The sequence below is a fragment of the Canis lupus genome, unplaced genomic scaffold (assembly GCF_011100685.1).
Source record: "Canis lupus familiaris isolate Mischka breed German Shepherd unplaced genomic scaffold, alternate assembly UU_Cfam_GSD_1.0 chrUn_S159H319, whole genome shotgun sequence".
Classification (NCBI taxonomy): Eukaryota; Metazoa; Chordata; class Mammalia; order Carnivora; family Canidae; genus Canis; species Canis lupus.
The window spans coordinates 6416-31888 of NW_023330439.1; the positions used below are offsets into that span (position 1 = coordinate 6416).

Genomic DNA, 25473 nt, shown 5'->3' on the forward strand with positions numbered 1-25473 from the left:
GGCCGCAGGGCTGCTGATCTCCCTCCGGAGTCCTTGGTGAAGGAGGACACGATGCAGAGCGATGGGGACAGAGTCCATAAACCGCACACCAGTTTCCATGATTTGACGAGAATCAACCATGGCCTAATAAGGAGCCCAGTCCGGCCGGTCGGATGGGTGGGCACCGGGATGGCCCAGCCTGCAGCTCGAGAGGGCCCCTCCCGACCAGGTCCACCTTCCTGGCTTCTGAGCGCCCAGGGGACGTGGGTGAGACGTTGGGCGCAGTAGACTTGGGGGAGCCCCGCAAAGCGGCCTCAGCGTGGGCCCGCACCCCCACAGCCGGGAAAGGCCCGGAGTGGGAACAGCCCGGAGCACCTTGAAGCATGAAGGCTGTGACTCCCCGATGGACACGCAGAGAGGGCCGCCAACTCCAGCAGGTACAGGCAGTGGGGGGCGGAGACCCCGACAGGCCCACGAGGGGGCTGCGCCCGGGTAGGCCCCCCGCCGGGTGGGGGCTAGGCAGGAGGATAAATCCACACCCAAAGTGGAAGGGAGGGTGGAGGTCCCGGGAGGGATGAGGAGCCGGTGGGGGCCCCAGAGCCGGGGAAGCCCCCAGGCACAGCCCCCCATCTAGTTCTCTGTTCCGAGCCCCTCCTCCTCGGGAAATCTTGAAAATCTTCCAGGACTTTGTCCTCTCCTCTTGGAACCGAGCAAGCCCAGGGAGTGCGGGGCCCGCCTCCCATCTGCCTGAACCCCCAGTGAAGACCCCCTCGGCCTCCCGCGGCATTCTCAGTCCTTCTGAAAGGCCTGTATTCCCTGAGCCATTAGGACCCTGCGGGCGGAGAGCACCCCATCTGCGCGCCCCCCAGGAGCAGCCCTGCCGCGGCCGGTGAGTCCGCACCGGATACAGGATGGAACACGGGGAAGGGGGGCCTGGATGCCCTGGGGCACCAGCACCGTCCGGGAGTTCTGGCTGTAGGCGGGTGTTCTGTCGCGCAGCTTCTGCACCTGGGGACCACAGGGCACACGTTGTTCATTTACTTGGAGACTTGGACGTGGTGGCTTGTCCTGCCCACTCCCGGTGCCACCGCCCAGACGCTTTTGCTCCTCAAGCGCCATCCGTGTCCCGGTGTGAACCAGAGGACTTCTTGTTTCCCTTCCCGGCCCGATGTCACCCTCCGACCCCACAGGCCCTCTCTCCTCGCCCGTCGAGCTCTGCCTTCCACCAGCACAGGCCTGTGGGGACTGTGTTCCCAGAAGCACTTCTGCCCCCACCAAACCTGTTCATTTTACAAAAGCAACCTGTGTTCCCTGGAGAACCTCAGAAGGCCGCCGCCCCCACCCACCGGGGATCAGTCCCCTCTCTGGGGCAGCCCCCCTCGTAGACTCAAAGACACGCAGGAAACACAGATTCCCAAACCATCAGAGGGCTGTCGCCTGCTGATCTCACCAGGATTGTGCCGGCAAACACTGCCCCCCGTCCTCACCCCTAAGGATCACAGGACTTTGGCTTGTTGGCATTTTCATGATTTAACCAGCCTTCCCTTGAGAGCTCATGCTTTCCGAACTGCAGAAAATGCTGCAGTGAACATCCTCACGCGGTCGAGTTCCTCCAGTCTCACTGGGAATCCCCAGGATAATTTCCTAGTGGTGAGATTGCTGCATCCAGGAGAATGCAGTCCTAAGGGATCTGTAGGAACAGCCAAGTAGAGGAGCAGGGGAGGGGGAGAAGAAGGAGAGAGGGGAGGGGAAGAGGTAGAGAGGGGGAGAGGGAGAGAGGGGGAGAGACCAGAGGAGGGGAGGAGGGGAGGGGGCCTCTTTCCTCGCTCCTTTTTTCTTCTTCCTTGTCCTTCTTCCTCTTCCTTCTCTTTTCTTCTTCCCTTTCTTCTTCTCCCTTCTTCTTCTTCTCCCTCCTTTTCTTTCTTCCTTCTTCTTTTCTTCCTTCTTTTTCTTTCTTTCCTCCCCCTCCTTTCTTTTCTCCCTTCTTTTCCTTTGGTTCATCCAGGCCTTGGGAGGCTGTGGAGCCTGCCCAGGGGGAGGTGAAACTGGGCCACTCACAAAAATTAACTTGAAACGGATTAAAGACTTAAACAACACTTAAACCTGTAAAATTCCTAAAAGAAAAATATAGGGGGGAAAGCTCCTTGGCATTGGTCTTGGCAATGATTGTTTGCATATGACACTAAAAACACAAGGAATGAGAGCAAAATTCACTAAGTGGGAGGACATCGAATTAAAGGGCTCCGCCCAGCAGAGAAACCATGGACACAGTGAAAAGGCAAATACAGCAAAGGAAAAAGATTTGCGAACCACAAACATGGTAAGGGGTTGGTATTCAAAATATATAAGGAACTCACACAGCTCAAGAGCAAAAAACTAATAATAATCCAATTAAAAAGTGGATGTTTTTTTAAAAAAATGACATTATCCCAAAGTAGACCTACAAATAATTAACAGGTGCATGAAAAGATGCTCCACATCACTAGTCATCGGGGAAATGCAAATCAAAGTCACGATGAGATGTCACCTCACCTGTGTTAGAAAGGCTGTTATCAGAAGGACAGCAGAGAACAAATGTCGGTGAGGACTGGGAGAGAAGGGAGCCCTCGTGCACAGTTGGTGGGACTGTAAGTTGGTGCAACCACTATAGGAAACACTACAGAGGGTTTCTCAAAAAATCAGAAGTAGAAATACCATTTTTGCAGCAATCCCACTTCTGGGTGTATATCCAATTTAAGCAGGCTCCTTGCCCAGCATGCAGCCTAATGCAGGGCTCGAACTCATGACCCTGAGATCAAGACCTGAGCTGAGATCAAGAGTCAGACGCTCAACCAACTGAGCCATCCAGACACCCCTGAAATCACTATCTTGAAGAGATATTGACACCTCCATGTTTATTGCAGCATTATTTACAGTAGCCAAGATATGGAAACAGCCCAAGTATCTTTCGGTGGACGAATGGATTAAAAGTGTAATACATACACACTCGGGCTAAAATATTGTTCAGCCATTAAAAAGAAGAGAATCCTACCTTTCTGACAGCATGGATGGACCTTAGGGACATGATGCTCAGTGAGAGAAGTTTACTTCTTCCTTTCCACTTTGGAAGCTGTTTATTTCCTTTTCTTGCCTGATTGCTGTGGCCACGACTTCCAGTACTCTGCTGAACAGAAGCGGCAAGAGTGGGCATCCTTGTCCTGTTCCTGATCTTAGAGGAAAAGCTTTCAGCTTCTCACCATTGAGTATAATATTGACTGTGAGCTTGTCATTATGTCTTTACTAGGTTGAGGAATGTTCCCTCTAAACCCCGTTCACTGAGTTTTTATCATGACTGGAATTACATTTTGTCAAACGCCTCTTCTACATCTACTGAGATCACATTGGCTGATTTGCAGAAGTTGAACCATCTTCGCATCCCTGGAATAGATCTCATTTGATCGTGGTGTATGATTCCTTTAATGTGCCATAAAAATATGTTTGTTTTGATACATGACAGCTGGAAGCATGTTTAACCCGCTGGCATCTTATGTGTGGAGGAAACAGATACGCTATGATTAGTGCTTCTACAGTGCTGGGCATATGTAAGTGTGCAGACCCCACGGGGGCACACCTGGGTGCCTTTTCCATGTCTGCAAGAGCCATGCCGAGTCTAGGGCTGTGTGAGGATCCAGTGAGCTTGCTTAGGCCAAGCCCCTAGAACAGGCAAGCGCATATCGGGGGCGCGGTTCACATTACCTTGGAGCTCTCAAATATGTGGGACAGTCCAAGTCAACCATTTACAAAATTTGAAAACTGGGTAACCTGCCCCTGAGGACAGATGGACTTCCGAACACAACAGGACAAAGCAAGGACAGCCCACACAAGTGATCTTCCAGGAGTCACCAGACAAGCAGAGAGCCTCTTTCACAATCAATTTGGTGAAAACCCTCCCACTGAGGGGTGAAAGAGAAGAAAGTGCAAGGAAACCGAGGTAGGACAGAGGCAGAGGGTTAAAGATCACAGAGTGCAGCCACCTTGCTGTCCATGAGTTGGAGAGTCCCTGGGCACTCCCAGGAAACCAAGCAGAGTGAGAAGTGGCTGGCAGAGGGAGACAGCCGTGCACAGAGACACGGGCGCAGTGTTGTCGCAGCTCCGTGCCGCACACACTCGTTTTCAGAGCGCTGAGCTTTCGGGGTTTAATTTTCTAATTAAGAAGGAAAAAAAATTGCCAGAATCCTTGGTATTCAAATGGGAAATAAAATGTGTGCAAAATCAATATTTTAAAGATCAATTTGCTTTTTAGCTCTGGCTCTTCCTTCTTTTCTATTTATGTTTATTGTAAAAAAAAAAAAAAACACTCATAAGACAAACCCAAGTCACTTGCACTGATTTATCAGATAGGATGGGGTGAATCTGGAATTACTCAGTAACCTAACAGAAATAGAAGGAATTAAAAACCATCTAGGTGATCAACCACTTTGTGTGTTTTACTAAATTCGAACACAAAAATACTTTAGAAAGAGGGGACCCAGAGGTATTAAGCAATGCGATATTAACATTCCCCAAGAGATCATGATAAATATACTTTTATCCAGATGTGAAATTGTGCCAAAATGCCCTGAGTGTTTAGTGGAGACAATGTTTCCTCACATACGCAATATAAATAAGAGGTTGTAACTATTCACAAATAGAAAGCCCCTATTGATTTGGGTCCCCTTTAAACCTTTTTAAACTGCTGAAACCTTAATTCCCACCAATCAAAATAATCCTTAGGGATTCACCATGTTCATTTATAAAACAAGAGCCTAAAATCTCCTCCTCATCAGGTAATCACTGAGTCCTTTGGAGGTTACAAAAAGTGATTTGATTTCAATTTATTAACTAAAAATAGGAAGTCAAAGGAGCAATCTATAACTGTATTGTGGTTTTGTAAACAAACATTCATTTCTCTCCATTCAGTGAAACATGGATTACTAATATTGAATAACAAACAAGACTGATTTGATTAATTTAATAATCTGAGGGGTTTCTATTTTGGAGACTATTATTACAAAAGGAGATCATTTTTAAAGACTTTTTATTCTAGAATAGTGTTTAGATTTACAGAAAAGTGTGAAGATGGCACAGTTCTCATATACCCTACACCACATGCAATACGATTATATTATTTATTGACCTATATGTGGTGTGTATCATTAAATTAGAGCCCACACCTTATCTTAGTATGGTTCCGCTGATCAATCAATATCGACAGATCATTATCAATTAACGTTGATCAAGTTTTGTATTACTGTCCTTTCTGCTCCAGGTCCCCTCTCCCCCCGCCCCCCGACACTATATGACATTCAGTTGCCACGTGTCCCTAGACTCTCCTTGGCTGTAACCATTTCTCAAACTTTCTCTTGTTTTGGATGATTTTTACAGTTCTGAGAAATCTTTTTACAGTTCTGAGAAATCTGCAAACTTGGGAGTGTTTGATGTTCTCCTCCCGCGATTACACTGGGGTTATGGGCTCTCAGGAGGAAGACCACAGAGGAAGAGTGCCCCTGGCCATCAGAGCCAGGGCACGTGCCACCAGCAGGACTCCTTTCCTGGCCACCGGGATCACAGGGCTGAGGTCGTGTCTGCGAGGGTTTCTCCCTTTGCATGCTGGGCGCTCGGAGAGAAGGCGCTGTGCACAGCCCACATTTGAGGGATGGGGAGCTGTGTTCCACCTCCTTGAATTCTTCTGTGTGAGAGATTTGTCTAGTCTTCCATTTATTTATAGCACATTCATGTATATTTATTTTATTCTATGGGTTGTAAACCAATTGCTACCTTATTTCATGTGTTGCCATACCTGCCCCAGCTTTGGCCACGGGCCCGTCTTTCGTGCGGCTCCTCTGTCTCCACGGCATCGTCCTGTTTCTTCAGACACCTCCTGTCCTGGTGCCACCAGGTGCTCCACGCTCACCTCCTGTGTTCTCTGATGGGCCCAGAACCAGCCAGTCCTCCCAGCAGCCGTGGGGCCCTTTCCCAGAGGAGGGGAGAATCAAGTGCTGAGCACACGTCGTGATGAGGCCTCCAGGCCCCCGGCTCTCTCTCTTTGGCCTCTTCCAGAATGTCCTATCAATTGAATCAACACCACGTAGCCTCTCACTTCTCAATATCCAGCTCAGACCCATGCCGGTAGGGTCGCTCACTCCTTTTCATCACCGAGTGGCATCCCACCATACTAAGGACCAGTTGGTGGATCCATTCACCTACCGAAGCCCAGCGTCATGGCTTCCCACTGGGGTGACTGTGAATAAGGGTGCTTCATATGCAGCTCTTTGTATGGATATCATTTTTTAAATCTGTTGAAAACTACCCAGAAGCACAATTCCTGGATCATTCAGTAAGGCTGTTTAGTGTTATCCGAGACTTTGAATGGTCTTCCAAGGCGGCTGTGCCATTTCGCATTCCCACCCGCAGTGAATGAGAGCTCCTGCTGCTCCACATCCTCGCCAGAAATTGGTATAAAAACCATTTTCCCATTTCAGTCATTCTTTTTTTAAAAAGGATTTTATTTATTTGAAACAGAGAGTATGCACGAGCAAGAGAGAGTATGAGGGGCAGGGGCAGAGGGAGAGGGAGAAGCAGAGTCCCTCTGAACTGGGAGCCCCATGAGGGACTTGATCCAGGACCCTGCCATCATGACCTGAGCCAAAGGCAGATGCTCAACCAACTGAGCCACCCAGGTGCCCCCATTCCAGTCGTTCTGACAAGCTCTGGTCACACCTCAATGCCGTGGCCCCGTATAGTGACAGGTGATGTCTGGAATCCGTGCAGCCTCACTCAAGGTCTGTGTATTGCTTTTAGAGCAGCATCCAACCAGATCCATCGTCTATTTTTTAATCAAGCGGCTTGCTCTTTATTATTGAGTTGTAAGAGTTCTTTGTATATTCTGGATGTACGGCCTTTACCAGGAAGGTGATTTACAAATATTTTTTCCACATCTGGGCTAGAGATTGCTCAATTTTACTGATTTTCCAAGGACCTACTTTTTCATTTTGTTGATTTTATTTATTTATTGTGTACCTGTTTTCAATGTTGGTTGGCTTCTGGCCAAATTGTTATGATGTACTCCGTCCCCGCTTGCACGAGCCCTAAATTGTTCATCTTACTCCATTTCCCACAGCAGAAGTTCAGATGACCAGCTTTAGATCCTCCTTGTCTTCTCATATGTGCATTTCCATGCCGTACATTCCCCTTCACCAACTGCAATAGCTGCATTTCACAAATTTTGAAAGTTGAATTTTCCAGAGCTTTAGCCCCCAAAAAGGAAGCAGACACACTTCCTAGCACCTACTCCAATACCCAATACCAAAGCCAGGTAAGATAAGTTCTTGGGTGGAGGGCAACGCCCCCCAGCACACACACACACACACCTGGCTGGAATTGGCCCAGAACCTTTTCCACTCGGTGAGCAGAAGTGTGCCGTGGTCCCAGGACCACCATTGGATGCGTTCCCCAGGCCCAGAGCTCTGCGCTGGTCCCAGATGAGGCTGTGGGGTCAGGGTCACAGGCCCCTCCTCGCTCGTTCTGGGCCTCAGGCCGCTGTTTGCAGGCCCTCAGTGGGCCCAGGGCTCCCCCTCTGCTCCCCCCGCCACCGCCCACCCCCCCCCCCCCCCGCCTCTGCGTGCCCAGAAGCTTCCAGGGAAAGAAGCGGGCCCCGTCGTCTGGGAAACGGGACCGATTTCCGTGCTGACCTGAGAGCTCCCTGGGGCAGCCCCTGTGTTCCCCCCGCTACCTCCCATGGGAACCCGCACGTGACACCTTCACCCCGACCCCAGAAGGCTGGTAAACCGAGCCTCGGTGTCTGTCACGAGGGAAGCCAGGAGTGGCCAGGATTGCGTGAGAGGGGCACGTAGTAGGGTGCAGAGGAGGTGCTCGGCTCGGCCCCCAGCTCGCCCCCTCCAGCCGGAGGCTCACCTTCCCTCTAGACTCTCCACGGAAAGAGAGGAGCCCCGCGGGGCTGGTCACCTGTTCCCCAGCCGAGGTCGTCGCGAGGGAATCTGGAGACTTCAGCCACAGCTGCAGGAGCCACAGGGGCCAGGCCCCCACCCGGTTGGCAGGTGGCAGGTGCCCGGAGCCCAGCGCGAGCCGCCACCGAGTAAGGGCCTGGACACCAGGGGCCCCAGGTTTGCCTGCTTCTGCTGCGTGGGGGGTTAGTTCTGGGCGATCCTGTTTCTGTGCGATTCCGTGGGTTCCTGCGGTGCCCCCCACGGGCAGGACCAGACCATCCATCCCAGCAGGTCCCGCCCCCTCCCGGCCCCTCGCCCCCCACTGCGGGCACCAACATTCTGCTCCACATTTCCAAGCTTTTGTCACTTCACCAATGTGCTGCAGATGGAACCCCGCAGTGACCCCGGCGACAGCGTGAGCCTCGGGGACATCGCCCACGTCGTGTGTAGCAAAAACTCGTTCACTTTAGGGGCTGAGAGCTGCTCCCGGGGGATGGGCCCAGCCCGCGGGACCACTGCCCACTGCAGGGCACCCGGGCTGCTCCCAGGTCAGGGGCTCTTTACCGATAAAACTGCTTTGACTATTCATGGACAGGTTTCCAGGGAAAATAATTCCATTTCTCTGGATGCATGCCCAGAGGTGCAGTTTCTAGGTCACACTGTAGCTGCACATTTAGTTTAAAAAAAAAAAAGAAGATTCTATTTAGTCATGAGAGACAGAGAGAGAGACAGAGAGAGACAGAAACCAGGCAGAGGGAGAAGCAGGCTCCATGCAGGGAGCCCGATGCGGGACTCGATCCCGGGACCCCGGGGTCACGCCGTGGGCTGCAGGCAGGTGCTTAACCGCGGAGCCACCCAGGGTTCCCTGTACGTTTAATTTTGAAGAAGCCAGCAGACTGGTCTCCCAGAGCCTGTGCCATCTAACCACGGCCAGCCGTGGAGGAGAGATCCAGGTCCCCCGATGTTTGGTGGCTGCAGGAGGAGCTCAGAGAGGGGATGGCTGCTGGACCCATGAGGCCATCAGCTGGCAGGGGCTGCCCATCCCCTCCCGCCCTTGGGTCGCAGCTCTGCCTGCTGCTCCCACGGGGCGCAGCTGCCAGATGGCGCGTGCAGCTGGGCCACCTGGATGGCGCGTGTGATGGAACTCGTCAGGCTCACTCCTTAACTCGCAAGATTCCAGTGGGCAGGGGCGGAGATGCACTGGTCACACAGCCACCCACGACAAGCCTGGCAAGTACGTTCCTTTGCTTATTCAACCTGCCACCCACCAGCAGGAGGCCTCCTGTGTCTTGGATCTCGCCGCCCTCCGCGAGTGCAGGGGCCCATGTCCAACTGACAGAGAGGTCACTTGTTACCGTTCTGAGAGGTGTGCAGTGATCCCACTGTGGTTTCCATAGCGTCCCTGATGGCTGTGTTGCTGGGCATCTCCTCCTGTGCTTCGCTGCCATCCCTACCTCCTTGTCAAGAGACTGACTGCCGTCTCTGCCCATTTTGTGATTGGATCGCTCGTTACTGTTAACTTGTAAGGTTTTATCTATTCTGATACTAGTTCTCTTTGGAACATATGGTTTGCAATTTTTTCTCCCAGCCTGTAATCTTTTCAGCCTGGTCACGTGGTCCTGCACAGAGCACGAGTTTGAGTTTTTGATTCCGCTGAGGTCCAATTTATCCATCTTCCTTTATGGATGTGCTTTTGGTGTCAAGAATAAGACTCTGGCCCTAGACCCTGAAGAGCTTCCCTTTTTCCCCAAAAGTTGTTGTTTCACTTTACACTTAAGTGCAGGACCTACTTAGAGTTATTTCAAGGTGTAAAGTGTAGGTCAGGTTTCGTTTTCTGAGTGTGCCTGTGGATGTCCAACGGCTGCCACAACTTGTTGTTAGACTGCCTTCCTCCACTTAAGCTCTTGCATTTGTTGAAAGTCGGTTGGGCTCCTTTGTGTGGGTCCATGGCCAGATTCTCTGTTTTGTTCATCAGTCTGTGTCTATCATCCCCCGATACCACACTGTCCTGGTTACAGTAGCTACCTAAGGCTTACCACAGCCTACAGAGCAAGACCCACTCCCCAGTGTCGCGAGCAAGGAAAGAACCTCAATCCCACCATGACAACATGTGACCCGGGGTAGGACTCTTTCTACCAGAGCCAGCCAGCTGGTCGTTCTAGGGTGGGCAAGGAGTCTAGGATCTAGCAGGAAAGGGACGACCTCCCACCAGCCACTCGTCACTGAATGGGGTCCCTGGTCAGTCCTCCCGTGGATGTTTCTTTCCACTGCTTTGATGGAACTCCCTTGTCCCTGTTGCCAGCCTCAGGGCCTGGACCACCTCCCTCTGTTGGGTCGGGGAGTGTAAGATCCCCCCACGATTGCTGTTCATCCCTCGGGTCCCACGGTAGCCTACCCTCCTCCTTCCTCTCGCTGCCTCTTGCTTTATTTCCAGGGCAAAGAGGAATATGGAGAGCAGGTCTACTCTACTACTATGTCCGGCTGGAGGCCTCACTGTATTATTTTTATGTAGCAGATCTTTGGTTCAAACTCACGTCTTTCACCCTATTCTCCCTCTGCATCTTTTGTGCTATAATGACTCTCAAAGACAAGTTTTAAGCAAATGAACAGCATGACATTCAGATCGTTAAGGGACTCCAACACCATCAGCCCCGGGTGTTGTTTCAGGGCTTCCAGATGTGATACGTGATACGCGAATGAGCTTCAATCCTCACAACATGCCAATTGTCCATGTAGACCAGCCCACATTGTTGCAAAATTCAAAAAACATCAAAAATCTGTCTTCTTTCAAGAAATGATGGAAGCCTAGAAAGCTATGACTTGAAACCCTTGACACATATTCATTATGTAAATCTATTGTCACACCAAGTGTAGAAATAAAAAAAAAAAAGAACTCAAGTAAATCCCACATAGACCAGAATCGTAACCATGACTCCAGTGCTCCAGGCTCCCCCAGAGAGCACTATAATTAGTGTTCTAATCCTGCTACACCCCACAACCAAATGCTCGTTTTCATGTGTGGTTAGAGAGGCAGCACTTTGTAGATGGGACACCAGGAGTATGGAGCTGGTGGCAGCACATCATGAAACCCCTAGTGGTGTGTGAACAGCTATTGAACACCTCAACCCCAGGTCCCTCCTCCAGACATTCCCCAGAAAGTCTGGCACCTCGCTTTCCTCAAAACTCCTGGAACAGAGTTTCCAAGGTCAGAGACTTGGGGTTAGTAGGACCTGAAGCTATGGACGAAATGATAAACTGAAGACTTGAAGACAGCAGCACACAGCTCATTCACCTGGTCCTTCTCTCACTAATTCAGCAATCCTTGAGTAGCGACTTTGAGCCACACAGAATGTCAGAGGCGCTCATGGAGCCTTAGGATCCACAGAAAGACCCAAACTGAGAAGTACTAAACATAATTAAACAATAGAAAACACTAGAGGGACAACTTCCCAGTGCAAAGGAAACCTATGTGAGGGTCCCATATAGGCCTGGGGAGTTAGAGAAACCCACACTAGAAGGGGAATCTGGACAAGACAGAGTCTGAGAGTGATAGGCTGCCCTAAAGCACCTGTGACTTCCCTGCTCTCAGCCATGGCCATCTGAGACAGCCACCCAGAGCCAACCTCTCAAAGTCCTCCAGACTATCCAGAGCAGCCTTCCCAAACCCAGTCCTCCCATAACCATCCAGACCACTTTCCTAAAACTTATATTACAAAAGTATAATCCCTATATTAAAGGGCTCATTGAACCCCAATCACAAGAATCATGACAAAAACTACATGTCGTACCATTTTGCCCAAAACCACGAACAAAGAGAAAATCTTAAAAGCAGCAGAGAAAAAACAACTACATAGAGAAGGATGAAGGTAAGGGCGAGTGCTAATTCTCATGAAGTCTTCTCAATGAAGACAATGAAGAAATTCTTTACCATTTGAAGAAAAATAACTGTAAACCTAGAATTCTTTACCCAAAAAGAATATCTTTCAAAAAATGAAAGTAAAATAAAATATTTTCCATCCATACTATAGCCAGAAGAACTTACTCCAGCAAACAGAAGAAAAATTACACCAGATGGAAATCTGGACCAACGTAAAGGAATGCAGAGCATCAGAAATGATAAGTAGATGGGAAATTATGAAGACTTAAAAATGAATTAACCTTTATAAAAATAGCTGAATGTTTAGAGCAATAATGACAAACTATATTGTGGAATGTATAACATATGTAAAAGTAAAATACGTTACAATAATAGCACAAAGAACAGAAAGGAAGAAGTAGGAGCATAGTGTAAGTTGCATTTACTATATGGGAAGGGGCACGATCTTGCTCAAAGGCAGGTCAATTAAAGATTATATCATAAACTCTAAAAAACTAAATAAACCACTAAAGTATCACATAAAAAATAGCCAATAATGTAGCAACATAAATGATATGGAATTATAAAAAAGAAATGTCAATGAATCCAAGAGAAAGTAGAGAAACAAGAAAAAGAGAACAAACGGGACAGTAGAAAACAAGTAGCAAGTGGATAGAATTAGACTCAACCATGTCCATAATCACACTCAGTGTAAATGGTCCAAAACCCACTTAAAAGTTAGAGATTGTCAATCCAATGAAAAACCACAGCCGAAGCACATAATACCACCAGAAAAATGACTTTATTTCTTTTAAGGTTTTATTTATTTATTTGAGAGAGAGATAGAGAGAGAACAAGCAGGGAGCAGTGGAGGTAGAAGGAGAAGCTGAGCAGGGAGCCTGACTCGGGACTCCATCCCAGGACTCCAAGACCATGCCCAAGCCAAAGGCAGACACCCCCTACTGAGCCACCCAGGCGCCCCGAGAAAGTGACTTAAATGCAAAGACAAATAAGTTAAATGTAAAGGATGCAAAAAGATATTCCATACTAATCAAAAGCAAGTAGTCGCATGTTAATGTCTGACAAGGTTGATTTCAGACCCAGACTGTTACAGGGGAGACAGAAATGTCGTGAAGAAATAGATGTCCGATCATCAAGAGGACATGACAAAAGTCCTAAGTGCTTATGTACCTAACAGAGCTTCAGGATACATGAAGCAAACATGATAAAGACAAGGAGGTAGAAACAGAGTCACGGATTTCAACATCCCTCTCAGTAAATTGATGGCGGATGTAGACAGCCCATCAGTTACAACACCGAGGACCTGACCTGAGGGACATTCCAGAAGAACATGATACTTGGCAGCAGCAGAACATACATTTTTCCAAGTGCAAATGGAATATTTGTCAAGATAATCCATAGTCCGGGCATGAAACAAATCTTAACAAATGTGAAGGATTTAGTCATAAAGATATGTTCTCCATCACGAAATGAAATAGGTTGTAAATCAATACTAGAAACATGTCTGAAAATCTGTGAATGTTTAGTAACTAAATAAAATGTTTCCAAATAAGACATTGAACAAAGAAGAAACTTTAAGAAGAAATTAGAAAGGGTTTTGACTGAGTGACAATGAAATGCACTGTATCAACACGTGCAGGGCTGCCGCTGGAGCAGCGTCTGGAGGGAAACACATATCACTTAGCACCTACCTAGAAAAGTTTGTTTAAAACCAACAATTCCATCTTCCATCTTAGGAAACTGGGGGAAAAAGAATAAAAATCAACATAGTACGAGAAGGAAAAAAAAATCATACAGATGAGAATGGAAATCCATGAAAAAAAAAAAAGCAAAACAACAGCAAAATCAATGAAACAGAAAGCTGGTTCCTTCAGAAAATTGATGTAATGAATAAGTCTTTGGCTAGATTGACCAGGAAAACAAGAGAACAAAAAAGTCACGGACAGCAGGAGTGAGAAGTGGCAGCCCTTCAGGTGATATAGATATTAAGGAGCATATTAAGGGACTATTTGTGGACAGACGCATGCCAATAATTCTGACAACTAAGACAAGTGGGCAAGGTCCTTGGATGACAAAACTACCGAAGACTCACTCAAGAAAAGAAGACAAACAGCCTTATGTCTGTTAACAAAATTGAATTTGTAGGTAAAAACCAAGGTACAGATAAAATTCAGGCCCAGGGAGCTCCACTGGGGGAATCCACCAAATATTTAAGAAATAAAATGGGGCACCTGGGTACCTCAGTCGGTGATGCAACTGCCCATCAGTTCAGGTCATGATCTCAGGGTCGTGGATTGGACCCTCACGTTTGGCTCCCTGCTCAGCGGGAGTCCGCTTCTCCTTCTGCCCCTGCCCCTCCCCCCCATGCATGCACTTACTCGCTCTTGCTCTCTCAACTCACTCAATAAAATAAATAAAATCAAGAAAAAAAAAGAAACAGAAATCAAACCAATTCTAGACAAAGGCAGAGAAGTGGACGAGGGTCTGCCCACAAGTGGCTGGAAGTTCTCTGCTACCAAAACCAGACACAGACATTCCTCCAAAATAAAATAAAATAACATATAATATCTATCACAAGCATGGGTGTAAACATTTTCAACATAATGTTAATAAATTGAAGCTAACAATATTTAAAAAGATAAATCACAACCAACTGGGGTTCAATGCAAGGTTGGTTTAAAATTAACTATTGGGGACACCTGGGCAGCTCAGTAGTTGAGCGTCTGCCTTCAGCTCAGGTCATGATCCCAGAGTTCCAGGATCGAGTCCTGCGTCTTGGTCCCTGCAGGAAGCCTGCTTCTCGCTCTGCCTCTGTCTCTGCCTCTCTCCGTGTGTGTCTTTCATGAATAAGAAAAAATCTTTTTAAATAATCAAATTAAATTAAATACAACTAGTATAATCCACCATATTAATAGCAGAAAGGAAAACGCACATGTCATCTCAATGCAGAAAAAGCAGCATCCATCCCAGCAAATTAAAAACAGAAGGGAACTTTTTCAAACTGATTAAAGTCGTGTACAAAAACACCATAGCTAACATCACATTGACAGAAGAGCAGTAGACACTTTCCCTCTGAGATCAGTGACAGGACAAGGCCTCCAGTTTTCACTGTTCTGTGTGACATTCTTATGCGGTTCCAGCCACTTCAGTAAGACAGGAAAAAGAAATAAAAGGGAGCAGAGAAAGAAAAGTCTTTCAGCAAATCTGTGCTGAAACAGCTAGAGATAGATAAATACCAAAAAGGAACGAGAAGAAGAAGAAAGAAAGAAAAGAAAGAAAGAAAGAAAGAAAGAGAAAAGAAAGAAGAAAGAAAGAAAGAAGAAAGAAAGAAAGAAAGAAGAAAGAAAGAAAAGAAAGAAAGAAGAAAAAAGAAAGAAAGAAAGAAAGAAAGAAAGAAGAAAGAAAAAGAAAGAAAAGAAGAAAGAAAGAAGAAAGAAAGAAAGAAGAAAGAAAGAAATTGATAGATTGCATCATATACAAAATAAAGCTAACCACGCGTCCCTAAATGTACAGCCCTGAAACATCACACTTCCACAAGAAAATATAAGAAAATGTCTTTTTATTTTTATGTTGGACTAAGATTTCTCAGATACAACCATAAGTATGATCCAATAAACACAAAAAATGATGAATTAATCTTCATGAAAATGTACAAGTTCTGCTCTTATAAGAATCAAAAGACAAGCCACAGATGGAAAGACAATATTTTCAAAATACGTCTCAGCAAAGCACCAAAACTGAGGAAGCAAACCAAGAAAGAAAAGAAAAGACAGGAGTTCCACCAGTCAGAGAGCAGACAGGAGAGGGGTGAAGAATTTCCCAAGACCTTGAAAGGGGCTTGTCTGTCCGCCGAGCAGGAGAGATGCCTGCGAGACCGGTGTTCGCCACAACAGCTGCTGTGTGGTGAGTGTATTAAGAGGAGATTTTTCCACTCGAGGATGAATTTCTGATGGTGAGATGGTTAATCTGATGTGTCAGGTCGCCTGGAGTGTGGTCTCAGAGAGCCGGTCAAACACTTTTCTGGCTGTTCCTCTGAGGCTGGCTTTGGATGAGATCAACTTTTAAATCAGGCAATTTTTGCGCAAAGCAAGTCACCCTCCATAATGTGGGTGGGCCCCGTCCAATCGGGTGAAGGCCTGCCTAGAGCAGAGGCTGAGTCCCCCGAGCAAGGGAGAAGTCTGCTCTTCCTGGGCCTCCAGCTGCCGGCCTCCCCCCGGCAAGATTTTGGAGTCACCAAGCCTCCACCATCGTGTGAGCCGACTCCTTAAAGTAGATCTACTTACACACTTACCTCCAGTTGGTTCTGTTTCTCCCTGACTCACACGGCTGGCTTTCCAGACCGCGAGGGGTCTGTTGGCCACCGACACCCGGGACTGTTAAGCCAGAGTCAGGCGGGGACCACGTTGATTAGGCTCATCCTGCTTCACGAACCATAATCGGCAGAAATGAAAACTTGTGCGAGCCTGGAAATGGCAAGAGAGCCTCCCAGGTTCCCGAGCTGCACCTGGTGCTTCCGTGTTAGGAAACACCCTCGCTGGCCCATCGGTCGGGTTCTGCGGCAGAGCCGCGTCTGCACCGCGGGTGGGAGGAGGCGTGAGTTTGTGTGTGGGGAGGCATGCGATCGGGGGCGCCCAATCTGTCCCTTCCACGCAGGAACGCGGACAGCACCCCGAGCCTGGAAACCAAGAAGTTGCAGCAGATACTCATTCTTCAGATACAAGGACGCGGGAGAACAGACAAGCATCTCAAAGGGTCCAGAGTGGCTGCTTCTGGGGACAAAGAGTTTGGGGTGGGGCAGGGACCGAGCAGTGATCACGGCTTTCCCTTCAAAGTCCAGAGCTTTTGTCCTACAAATATAAAGTTACAGCTTATAACCTCTTGGTGTCATTTATTAAAAAAAAAAAAATCAGTCGATCGGATATCTGAAACCGTGCCCCATGGAAGACACTGTGCTGGGCTCAGCGGTAGACAGGCAGAGGCAAGAAGAGAATTAATGTCCTCAAAAAGCTTCAGAAGATTTAGGCATTTTCAACCAGAGCAGTCAAATATCTGAACCATGTAATAAACAGTATCAAACAACTGAAAACAATAAAGTGATACAAAAAAAAAAAAAAAAGAATGTGTAACTGGATTGTCTCTGGTCTTCCCAAGACACCACAAACTTAACAAATGCATTTAGGTTTACTAAAAAGCAAAGCAAATCACTAAGTCCAGAAACACTTTTCGTTTCATTTCTTTTCTTTTCTGTTGTCTTCATCAATTTATATGAACCAAATCCATTGTGAAATGAGAGTAGCAAGTATCTCAGAGGAAATAGTTGCTTAACTGTTGGAGGTTAATGTGTGTGAAATAATCTGGACCTGAATTTTGATGTGGATATTTGTATGGAAAGGAGAGTTATTTTTTAAGGTGTTGGAGCCTAGAGCTGTACTGGGTAACTATCATATGAATAAAATGAAAGCATATATATACCTGCTGAAAAAAAACAATACAAAAAAACGCAAAAGTGCATTGTTTGTTAGAATTTTAGGCTCATTAGGAGAAAAGATAACAATGCTTCAGACTGGAACGTTGCCCTCCATTTTGCATCCATCCACCGGACTACCTGAACACAGCTACAACCTCGTGTGACACATCTCTGCTAGAGAGGAAAGTGTAGCTTGGTATCTCGATCACACAGATATTTAAAACAGTGTATTTTCCTCTCTTTAAACTGATGATGACCTATGCCTAATCCCCAAGCCCTATTTCACTGGGTTGACAAAACTAAAACCCTTCTCAGTCATGCATGAACAGCTATTTATTTTGTTTTTAAAGCCAGTCAAGTATTAAAGATATGAAACACAAATAATACATCTAGATTTCTTCAGTCTAGAAAGATATATCACTATTTGGATGACAGTTCTAGCCTACTCGGTAAGCACAAAGCCTTTCTCTAGAATGGATAAAATTAAACAAATACACATAGGAAATTAAGATTATTTTCAAAAGAAAATAACACACAGCAGTAAACAGAAAGAGGAAAACTCACTTAGATAGAAGATGTGCTGCTACTTAAGACCAAAATGACAAGTTGTTTCAGAAAAGCACAGCCTTTCCTGGAATTAAGACCCAGGGAGAACTGGCCCCTGGATCTCCACAGGAAGATCTGACCTATTTGCCGGAGCGGCAACCTGAGCACTATCTTAATAACACAGATATGCATTTTATAAGGTCACTTCTTTGAATCATCCTTAAGTGCACGTCACTACCACAAACACTGGGAAGTCCATTCCGCCTTAGAAAACAAAGCAAGGCAGAGAGGGCAAGGGGCTCTCCTGCGACGGTGCTAAGGCAAGGGGGAGTGGAAGCACACGAGGAAGGGAAGGCAAGGAACGTGCGCTCAGGCCGGCAGGGCAAACCGCTGCACAGAGGCCCAGAGGCCGGAGCCGCCCTGCAGCTCCTGAGCACCTGGCCGCAGGAGGAGCAGGGCCGCCACTGCTCCAGGGAGGCTGTGGAGCCAGAGGCAGGCGGGAGCCGGAGAGAGGGGATTCCATCCCCTTGCGGATGAGCCCCGAGAATGAACTCTAACGAGGTCCAAATCCCTTGCCAAGAAAGAAAAAGTAAGGTGGAAACTTCAGCCAACACACGAGGATCCGAGAACCCGACCTTCTGGACCACTGACACCTCTGTTCACTTCCACCAGGAACATTCATCAAGTCGCAGTTAGAAAACACCCATTTCAGTAAGAAAACACTGGTCAGGAAGCAACCAAGAACATTGAAATTACCCACTTAATTGAGAAAAGATTTCCTAGACACTGACAAGATAGCTTTCGTGGAAGATATATGCTTATCTCTGTAGGCACCTGAATAAGTTGTGAGTTTAAATCAGTAACATATAAAGGGAAATTTTCTAGAAATCATAAATAACCTTGGTTTTAGATGATTGATGTGACTTCTATCTTTCCACAGAGAAGTGATCACTAAGCAGGGCTATATGTCTGTTCGATCCTACTTGTTCACAATTAAACCGTGGCAAATGATCACAAGATATTAATTCTATTCTACCCTGGATACTGTCTGCAGATGGAGAAATGGGAAAAGACAGAAGAGACAGAGTCCTGAGCTCAGGCAACACTGAGGCAATAACATCGGACAACCTCTCACTCCTTAACATAAGCAAGCCGAGGTGTAAAGAAGATATGTTTTCCTCCATTTTGGCTCAAGAGTTATTTCTGGTATAATATACTATATATATATATATTTTGCAACAGAAAAGAGCCTATAAACATGTTTCTTCAAATGGGCCATCATTTAAAAAAAAAGATAGAAAGGGAAAAAAATACTGCTAACCATTGGGGTAAGAGAAGAAATGAGAGGGGAAGACCAAGAAGCAGTGGGCGAGTCATGGTGACAGGGAGCCTGAGGTCCAGCAGGCATATAAAGTGACCAAGTTTTACCAAGAACACTCCACAGACATCACACGAATGGTCACTCAACACAGAGGAAAATATCTGAATGCATCCATGAGAATAAGGTACCCATTTCAGTGGTAGAACAGAAAACGGTATTACCCTACAGACATTCATAAGGAATACACACTGAGGAAGATGACGAACCTTTTTTGTAGATAAGTAGACTCCATGTCCAGTACCCAGCATGGAGCCCAATGTGGGCTTGAACTCAAGACCCTGAGATCAAGAGCAGAAGCAAGAGTCTGAGGCTTCATCCAGTGAGCCCCCCAGACACCCCTGATGATGATCTTTTTAATACAGAAAATGAAAGTAATGATGACAACTTAGCCAAAGGAACACAGTTCTTTCTAACGGACAATCAAGTGACAATTCCAGGAGTTAAGCTCATACCTCTTCTGATAGGAAAATTTTGAATCTCTTTAGATAAACGTAATTCAGAATTTAATAAACTGTATTATCCTCTCATTTAAAGGTAACCTAAGGTTTTGGGGGTGCCTGGGTGGACTCAGTCAGTGAAGTGTCTCCCTTCAGCTCAGGTCATGATCCCAGGGTCCTGGGATCCAGCCCCACTTTGAGCTCCCTGCTCAGCGGGGAGCTTGCTTCTCCCTCTCCCTCTCCCTCTGCCCCCTCTTCCCTGGTATACTCTCTCTCTCTCTCTGGTAACAAAATATTTCAATAAATAAATGTCAGTGAAGTATCTTTTTTTTTTCGTTTTATTTTTTCATTTTATTTATTTATTTTTTAATTATAAATTTATTTTTTATTGGTGTTCAATTTGCCAACATACAGAATAACACCCAGTGCTCATCCCGTCAAGTGCCCCCCTCAGTGCCCGTCACCCAGTCACCCCCCCCCCCCGCCCTCCTCCCCTTCTACCACCCCTAGTTCGTTTCCCAGAGCTAGGAGTCTTTATGTTCTGTCCCCCTTTCTGATATTTCCCACACATTTCTTCTCCCTTCCCCTCTATTCCCTTTCACTATTATTTATATTCCCTGAATGATGAGACCATATAATGTTTGTCCTTCTCCGATTGACTAACTTCACTCAGCATAAGACCCTCCAGTTCCATCCACGTCAAAGCAGATGGTGGGTATTTGTCGTTTCTAATGGCTGAGGAATATCCCATTGTATACATAGACCACATCTTCTTTATCCATTCATCTTTCGATGGACACCGAGGCTCCTTCCACAGTTTGGCTATTGTGGACATTGTTGCTAGAAACATCGGGTGCAGGCGTCCCGGCGTTTCATTGCATCCGTAAATTTGGGGAAAATCCCCGACAGTCAGTGAAGTTCTAATCAACCCAAATTACTGTTAGCAAAGTTGCAAAGACAACTGCATGTGCACATTGGTATGCTTTTTCTCTGGGAATGTTTTAGGTTTGGGATACTTCATGTTTTCAGAAAGAGTTATGTTTCCATCTAAACCAAAAAGCAAGGAACAATGATGCTTTCATAAAATTTTAACATTGCAATACAAGCATTTCTGAAAAAGGAGGAAAAAGGAAAAGAGACAAGCAAGACCCCGAAACCTTATAGGGTATCACGTCTTGTCGTCTGGGCCGAACGGTTTACAGTAAACCAGAACCAAGTAGCAGAGCTGCCAGTACTTCTATGCACAGGGGTCTAGGTAATACCTGGTATGGACAAAAATGGGGGGGGGGGGGGCAAGATTTTACTTATCAATAAGATCAAAGATACTATGACAAGGAAGATTGATGAATCACAAATCCCAAGTGTCCGGTAAAAAGGAGATAGAGCCAGCATCCACGAAAGAGCTCGGGGATCTGAAACAGGCCTAGGGAAAACCCATTCACCTGAACAAAAGCCCCTGACCAATCCTGGGCTCGCCCTGGGGCCTAAAGACTCCCTTTGTCAACCACCACACACTCTCTGAGTTTTACAACCTGACTCGATGCCTCCCAAATTGCTTCACTAAGGAAATACTAAGGTTTTTATCGAGGTATTCATTAATTAACAACTTGAAAGAAACAGGTACATTTCCCATGTTATGAAATTATTTAGGTCTTAGACGCTCTGACACGTGGATCCAATTTAAAATCTTCTAGTGGAAAAAGGGGTTGGGGCATAAAAGCCCCCCTGAGACGCTGTCAGGGCAGAGAACTTTGCTGGCCCCTGGACACCACAAAACTCGGGATTCCCAGTGAGCCTTTTCCCCTCCTGCTATTTACAGTCACTCAGAGCCCAGCTGACCTCCACACAGGGAACTAGGAATGCCATCTCCTTCTATGAGAATATGCACCTGACTCCCACGCGAGAAAAACTTAGCAGGGCTGTTTCAGCGGTGGTCATGTGCAGAGGCTCATTTTCTCGATTCCTATGAGCAAACTCAGTCATGAAGGTACTTTGGCTTACTATATTACAAACAGAATTACTCCTTGAAAATAAGAAAGACTTTAGAATGAACTTGCAAATTAATCGGAGTCTATTATTTTGGAATGTGAATTGAATGTGTTTATGTTTAGTTCTTTATATTTAAGTGTACAAGACTTCAGAAATACAGGAGTGTTCTTAGTACCTTTTAAGTAAGTTCATACAAATTTAGGGACAAAAAAAACCCAAAAACATGTTCTTCCGCGAGCCGTCATTTCAGGTATTCTTGAAGTCAAACATATACATTTGAAATGATCTGACTTTGTGCTTAATGACAGTCATGCAGACAAAATTTACCGGTTCATCAAACTATAGTGCAAGTATATGAATTTATTTGTAATAAATTATCATTTTTGCATATATCAGTCAAAGCACAAGGCCTAAACACTTGCAACCAAAATGAATTATTAATTAATTGTCACAAAACATGAGAGACACCTAAGTCTGGGAAATGAACAAGGGGTAGTGGAAGGGGAGGTGGGTGGGGGGGTTTGGGGTGACTGTGTGACGGGCACTGAGGGGGGCACTTGGTGGGATGAGCACTGGGTGTTATGCTATATGTTGGCAAATTGAACTCCAAGAAAAAATTTAATTGTCACAGCCTATTTGGCGAAGTTCTATTACTATTTGCTATAATATGCAATGCATAAGGGGGAGAATCAAATTGAAACCTAAAAAAGTAAGCCGATTATTTTGTCCTGGAGAAATTAAAATACAGCAAGCTGACAAAATCAGAGCCAAGGCATTCATGTTTTAAATAGGTAAAAACAAAACAAACAAACAAACAAACAAAAACAATGTTTACCTTAACTTAAAGAACAGTTGTGCCCAAAGGGAAGGTTCAACCTGCTGAATAAAGAGTTCTTTTGTTTCCAGAACCATGAAAAGGCCTCAATTCCCTCTCCAAGGTAGGAAGGAGGGTGGAATGGGAGCTCTTTGGCACTGGCTTTGCTACTTGACTGTGACTCTCCCCAGCTAAGCAGGTCTACTGGGAGGAGGACACTGCTGTGGGGCTCCGGGCCTTCTGACTTGGTATTTTTGTGCAGAGAGAGGGAGCACCCCAGAAACAGGTGTCCTAAACCAGAAGGCTTCTGAAAACACAGAGGTCTTTGGAATAACATTCAATGGAAGATGCTCAGTTGAGAGGAACTCAACAGCCTGGACTACATGGGGGTCAGGACCCAGAAGACGGTGTATTTTCCCTCTTGAGGTTCCTTTCTTGATTTAGAAGCAAAACCGGATTAATGCCAGGGAAAAGGCTTAGCACCTCTCAAAGGGTAGAAAGACATGCCATGTTTCTCTTGCCTCAGTTGTGGCCTCCCTCTACGTGTCAAGGGAGGAAATGAGCGGACACCAGCAAGTGTCCCTGAAGGATACGGAAAAGGTCATGGGAACCAAACAGTACATGTGGGCTCTTCCCCCTCCTGTCATAATACACAAGAGGTGTCTACTGTATTTAAGTCCTTGGAGGATAAAAATATGTATCAGGTAATGAATTTTCATTGTACGAAATGATGTGAAAACTTATTTAACGTTTTAAATTCCTAAATAAAAAGCAAAATGATACATTTGAGTTCAAAACATATACTAGTTACACAGGAGGGAAGGGATTTTCTTTTCAGTAATCATCTGATCTGTTTTCATTCAAAATTTATTTGGGGAACAAAATATACGAAGTACCTATATGTGAAGATTCTCAAGGGGAGATAATTAGTACAAGAAAGGACAATGGGATTAGAGTCAGAAAAGTAACAATTCTAATATTGAGTAATAAAAACAACAACACTGAGTAAGTTACTACACATTCCTCAATCTCAGTCCTTTGATCTAAAACCTGGAATAATGCTGCGCTGCTAATAACAACTCAGAGTGATTACTGAGATCATGCATGTGGAAGCAACAAAAACACGGCATTACAAATGTTTTGCTTCCACTTCCTTATAGACTCATGAAACAAAACTTTGACAAGTTCCAAATTAGAATTTAAGTGATGAAGAATTTGTAGAATTTGAAGAATAATGCGTTCAGGATATGTTAAATACACAGAGTTTGGCTCAAATTAAATATAATGCTGCAAAGAGAAGTACCAGACATCAAAATACAAGGAGTAGGCATACATTACGCTCAGTACTTTGACAAATAGTCACGTCCAAACTAACGTGCTAAAGAAAATACTAGGCCTGCAATAGAAGAGTCAAGCTAAACTGCTTGTAAACACAGAAAATATTGGTAAGAGCATTTTACATTTTTTAAAAAGGCAGTGGAACATTTGTAAATAAGGAAGAGGTCCTTGGAGGTCCTAAGCTGCAGACTTGTACAACAAACTGCATCATTACTGACAACTTAAAAAAGTACTAAAAACCTAAATTTCCAGGAGTGTCTACAGAGTTTCAGATTGCCATCCCAGCGGATCCGGGGGTAAATATCCTCTGTCTTTGAAAGAAAGAGAGAGGGATTTTCACTAGCTCTGGGTTGTACATTTTGCAGATTCAAAAAGTTTAGAAGTAGCCATACTCACCTGAGAGCTGACACTGCTCTATCTCTGCTCAGCTAATGGAATTCAGTCCATGTGGTGAAGCTGCTTATGATACGGTAGCAGGAGAGGAAAGAAAAAGCCTGGCAGTTGAGGGACATAATCACTGTGGGTTATTTCTCATGACACGGCAACCATAGTATTATTTGGGGGAGACACAAGATGTATTTCTTTTTTAGTGTCAGCAATGTTTAATTCTACACTGAGAATCTGAAAATACTGTTTTAAAAACTCAAAATAAGAATACAGGAAGAAATAGACGAAGTTTACTTTTTCATCATTATTTTAACTCAAACACATGCGCAGAGGTCAATCCCCTCCGAATAAACTTTTCTACTGTTTCAACTTTATTTCACCAATTTCACAAATTCAAAGTCCTTCAAATTGTTGCAAATATTTTTAGATCAGAATTTTCAGAATTCAAAGGACATTAAATGTTTGTGGCAGAGTGGTATGAAATGTCCTATTCAAGGACGGAGCACCACAAACGCAAAACATGATGAACCGGGCAGCTCCGGGGGCTCAGTGGTTTTAGCGCCACCTGCAGCCAGGGCCTGATCCTGGAGACCCGGGATGGAGTCCCGGTGCTTTTTCCCTCTGCCTGGGTCTCCGCCTCTCCTCTCCTGGGTCTATCATGAATAAATGAATAAAATAAAAAAACATGATGATCTGATTTGAATAAACATTCTAGAGATGTCACATCATTAAACGAGGCCTAAAAATGCAAATATAATTGTTTTTGTTACATTTTTTAAATGAGCGAAAATTCGTGTGACATCATAAATAAATAAAATTCAAAAAAAAAAGCTATTTAAAAAATGAGCGAAAATTACCTTTCTTTTGGGGTGCCAACTGCATGATTGCCTAGTACAGGTGTAAGTGCTGATTCATTACAAAGGCAACGCTAAAGAAAGAAATAAGCAGTCATAGAACTAAAACATGACTCTCTGCTAAAAACCTGTGCATGAAGTATTTAAAAACAGGCATTTACATGTGGCTTTGACACGAAAATGCACATTGCAGGGGTGCTCCTGGTGAACAAGAAGCTTGTCTATAGATCCAAGGCCCTGTCACACCTAAAAAAGAATGTAGTAGTGACAGCAGTCGCTTCAGCCCGCTCAAGGCCGGACTTCCCTACAGTCCTCTAGTTTCCTGTAATCAAAAAAACCCCACAGCCCAGGGGAGGAGCGGCGGTTAAAGCCCAAAGTGGCCAAGCAGCAGCGCGCGCCCCAGGCTCCCCGGGCCCCGCCGCCCGCCCAGGCCAGGCCCC

General features: G+C 45.7%; 1 long non-coding RNA gene across 1 annotated transcript; it reads right to left on the reverse strand.

The window, feature by feature from the left end:
* Nucleotides 1-3124: 3124 nt before the first annotated feature.
* Nucleotides 3125-25450, reverse strand: LOC119878413. The gene is made up of 4 exons (XR_005386847.1): nt 25195-25450; nt 25037-25107; nt 24189-24248; nt 3125-3139 (listed from the first exon to the last, which is right to left on the reverse strand). It is a non-coding gene; the product is annotated as an uncharacterized LOC119878413 (long non-coding RNA).
* Nucleotides 25451-25473: the final 23 nt, after the last annotated feature.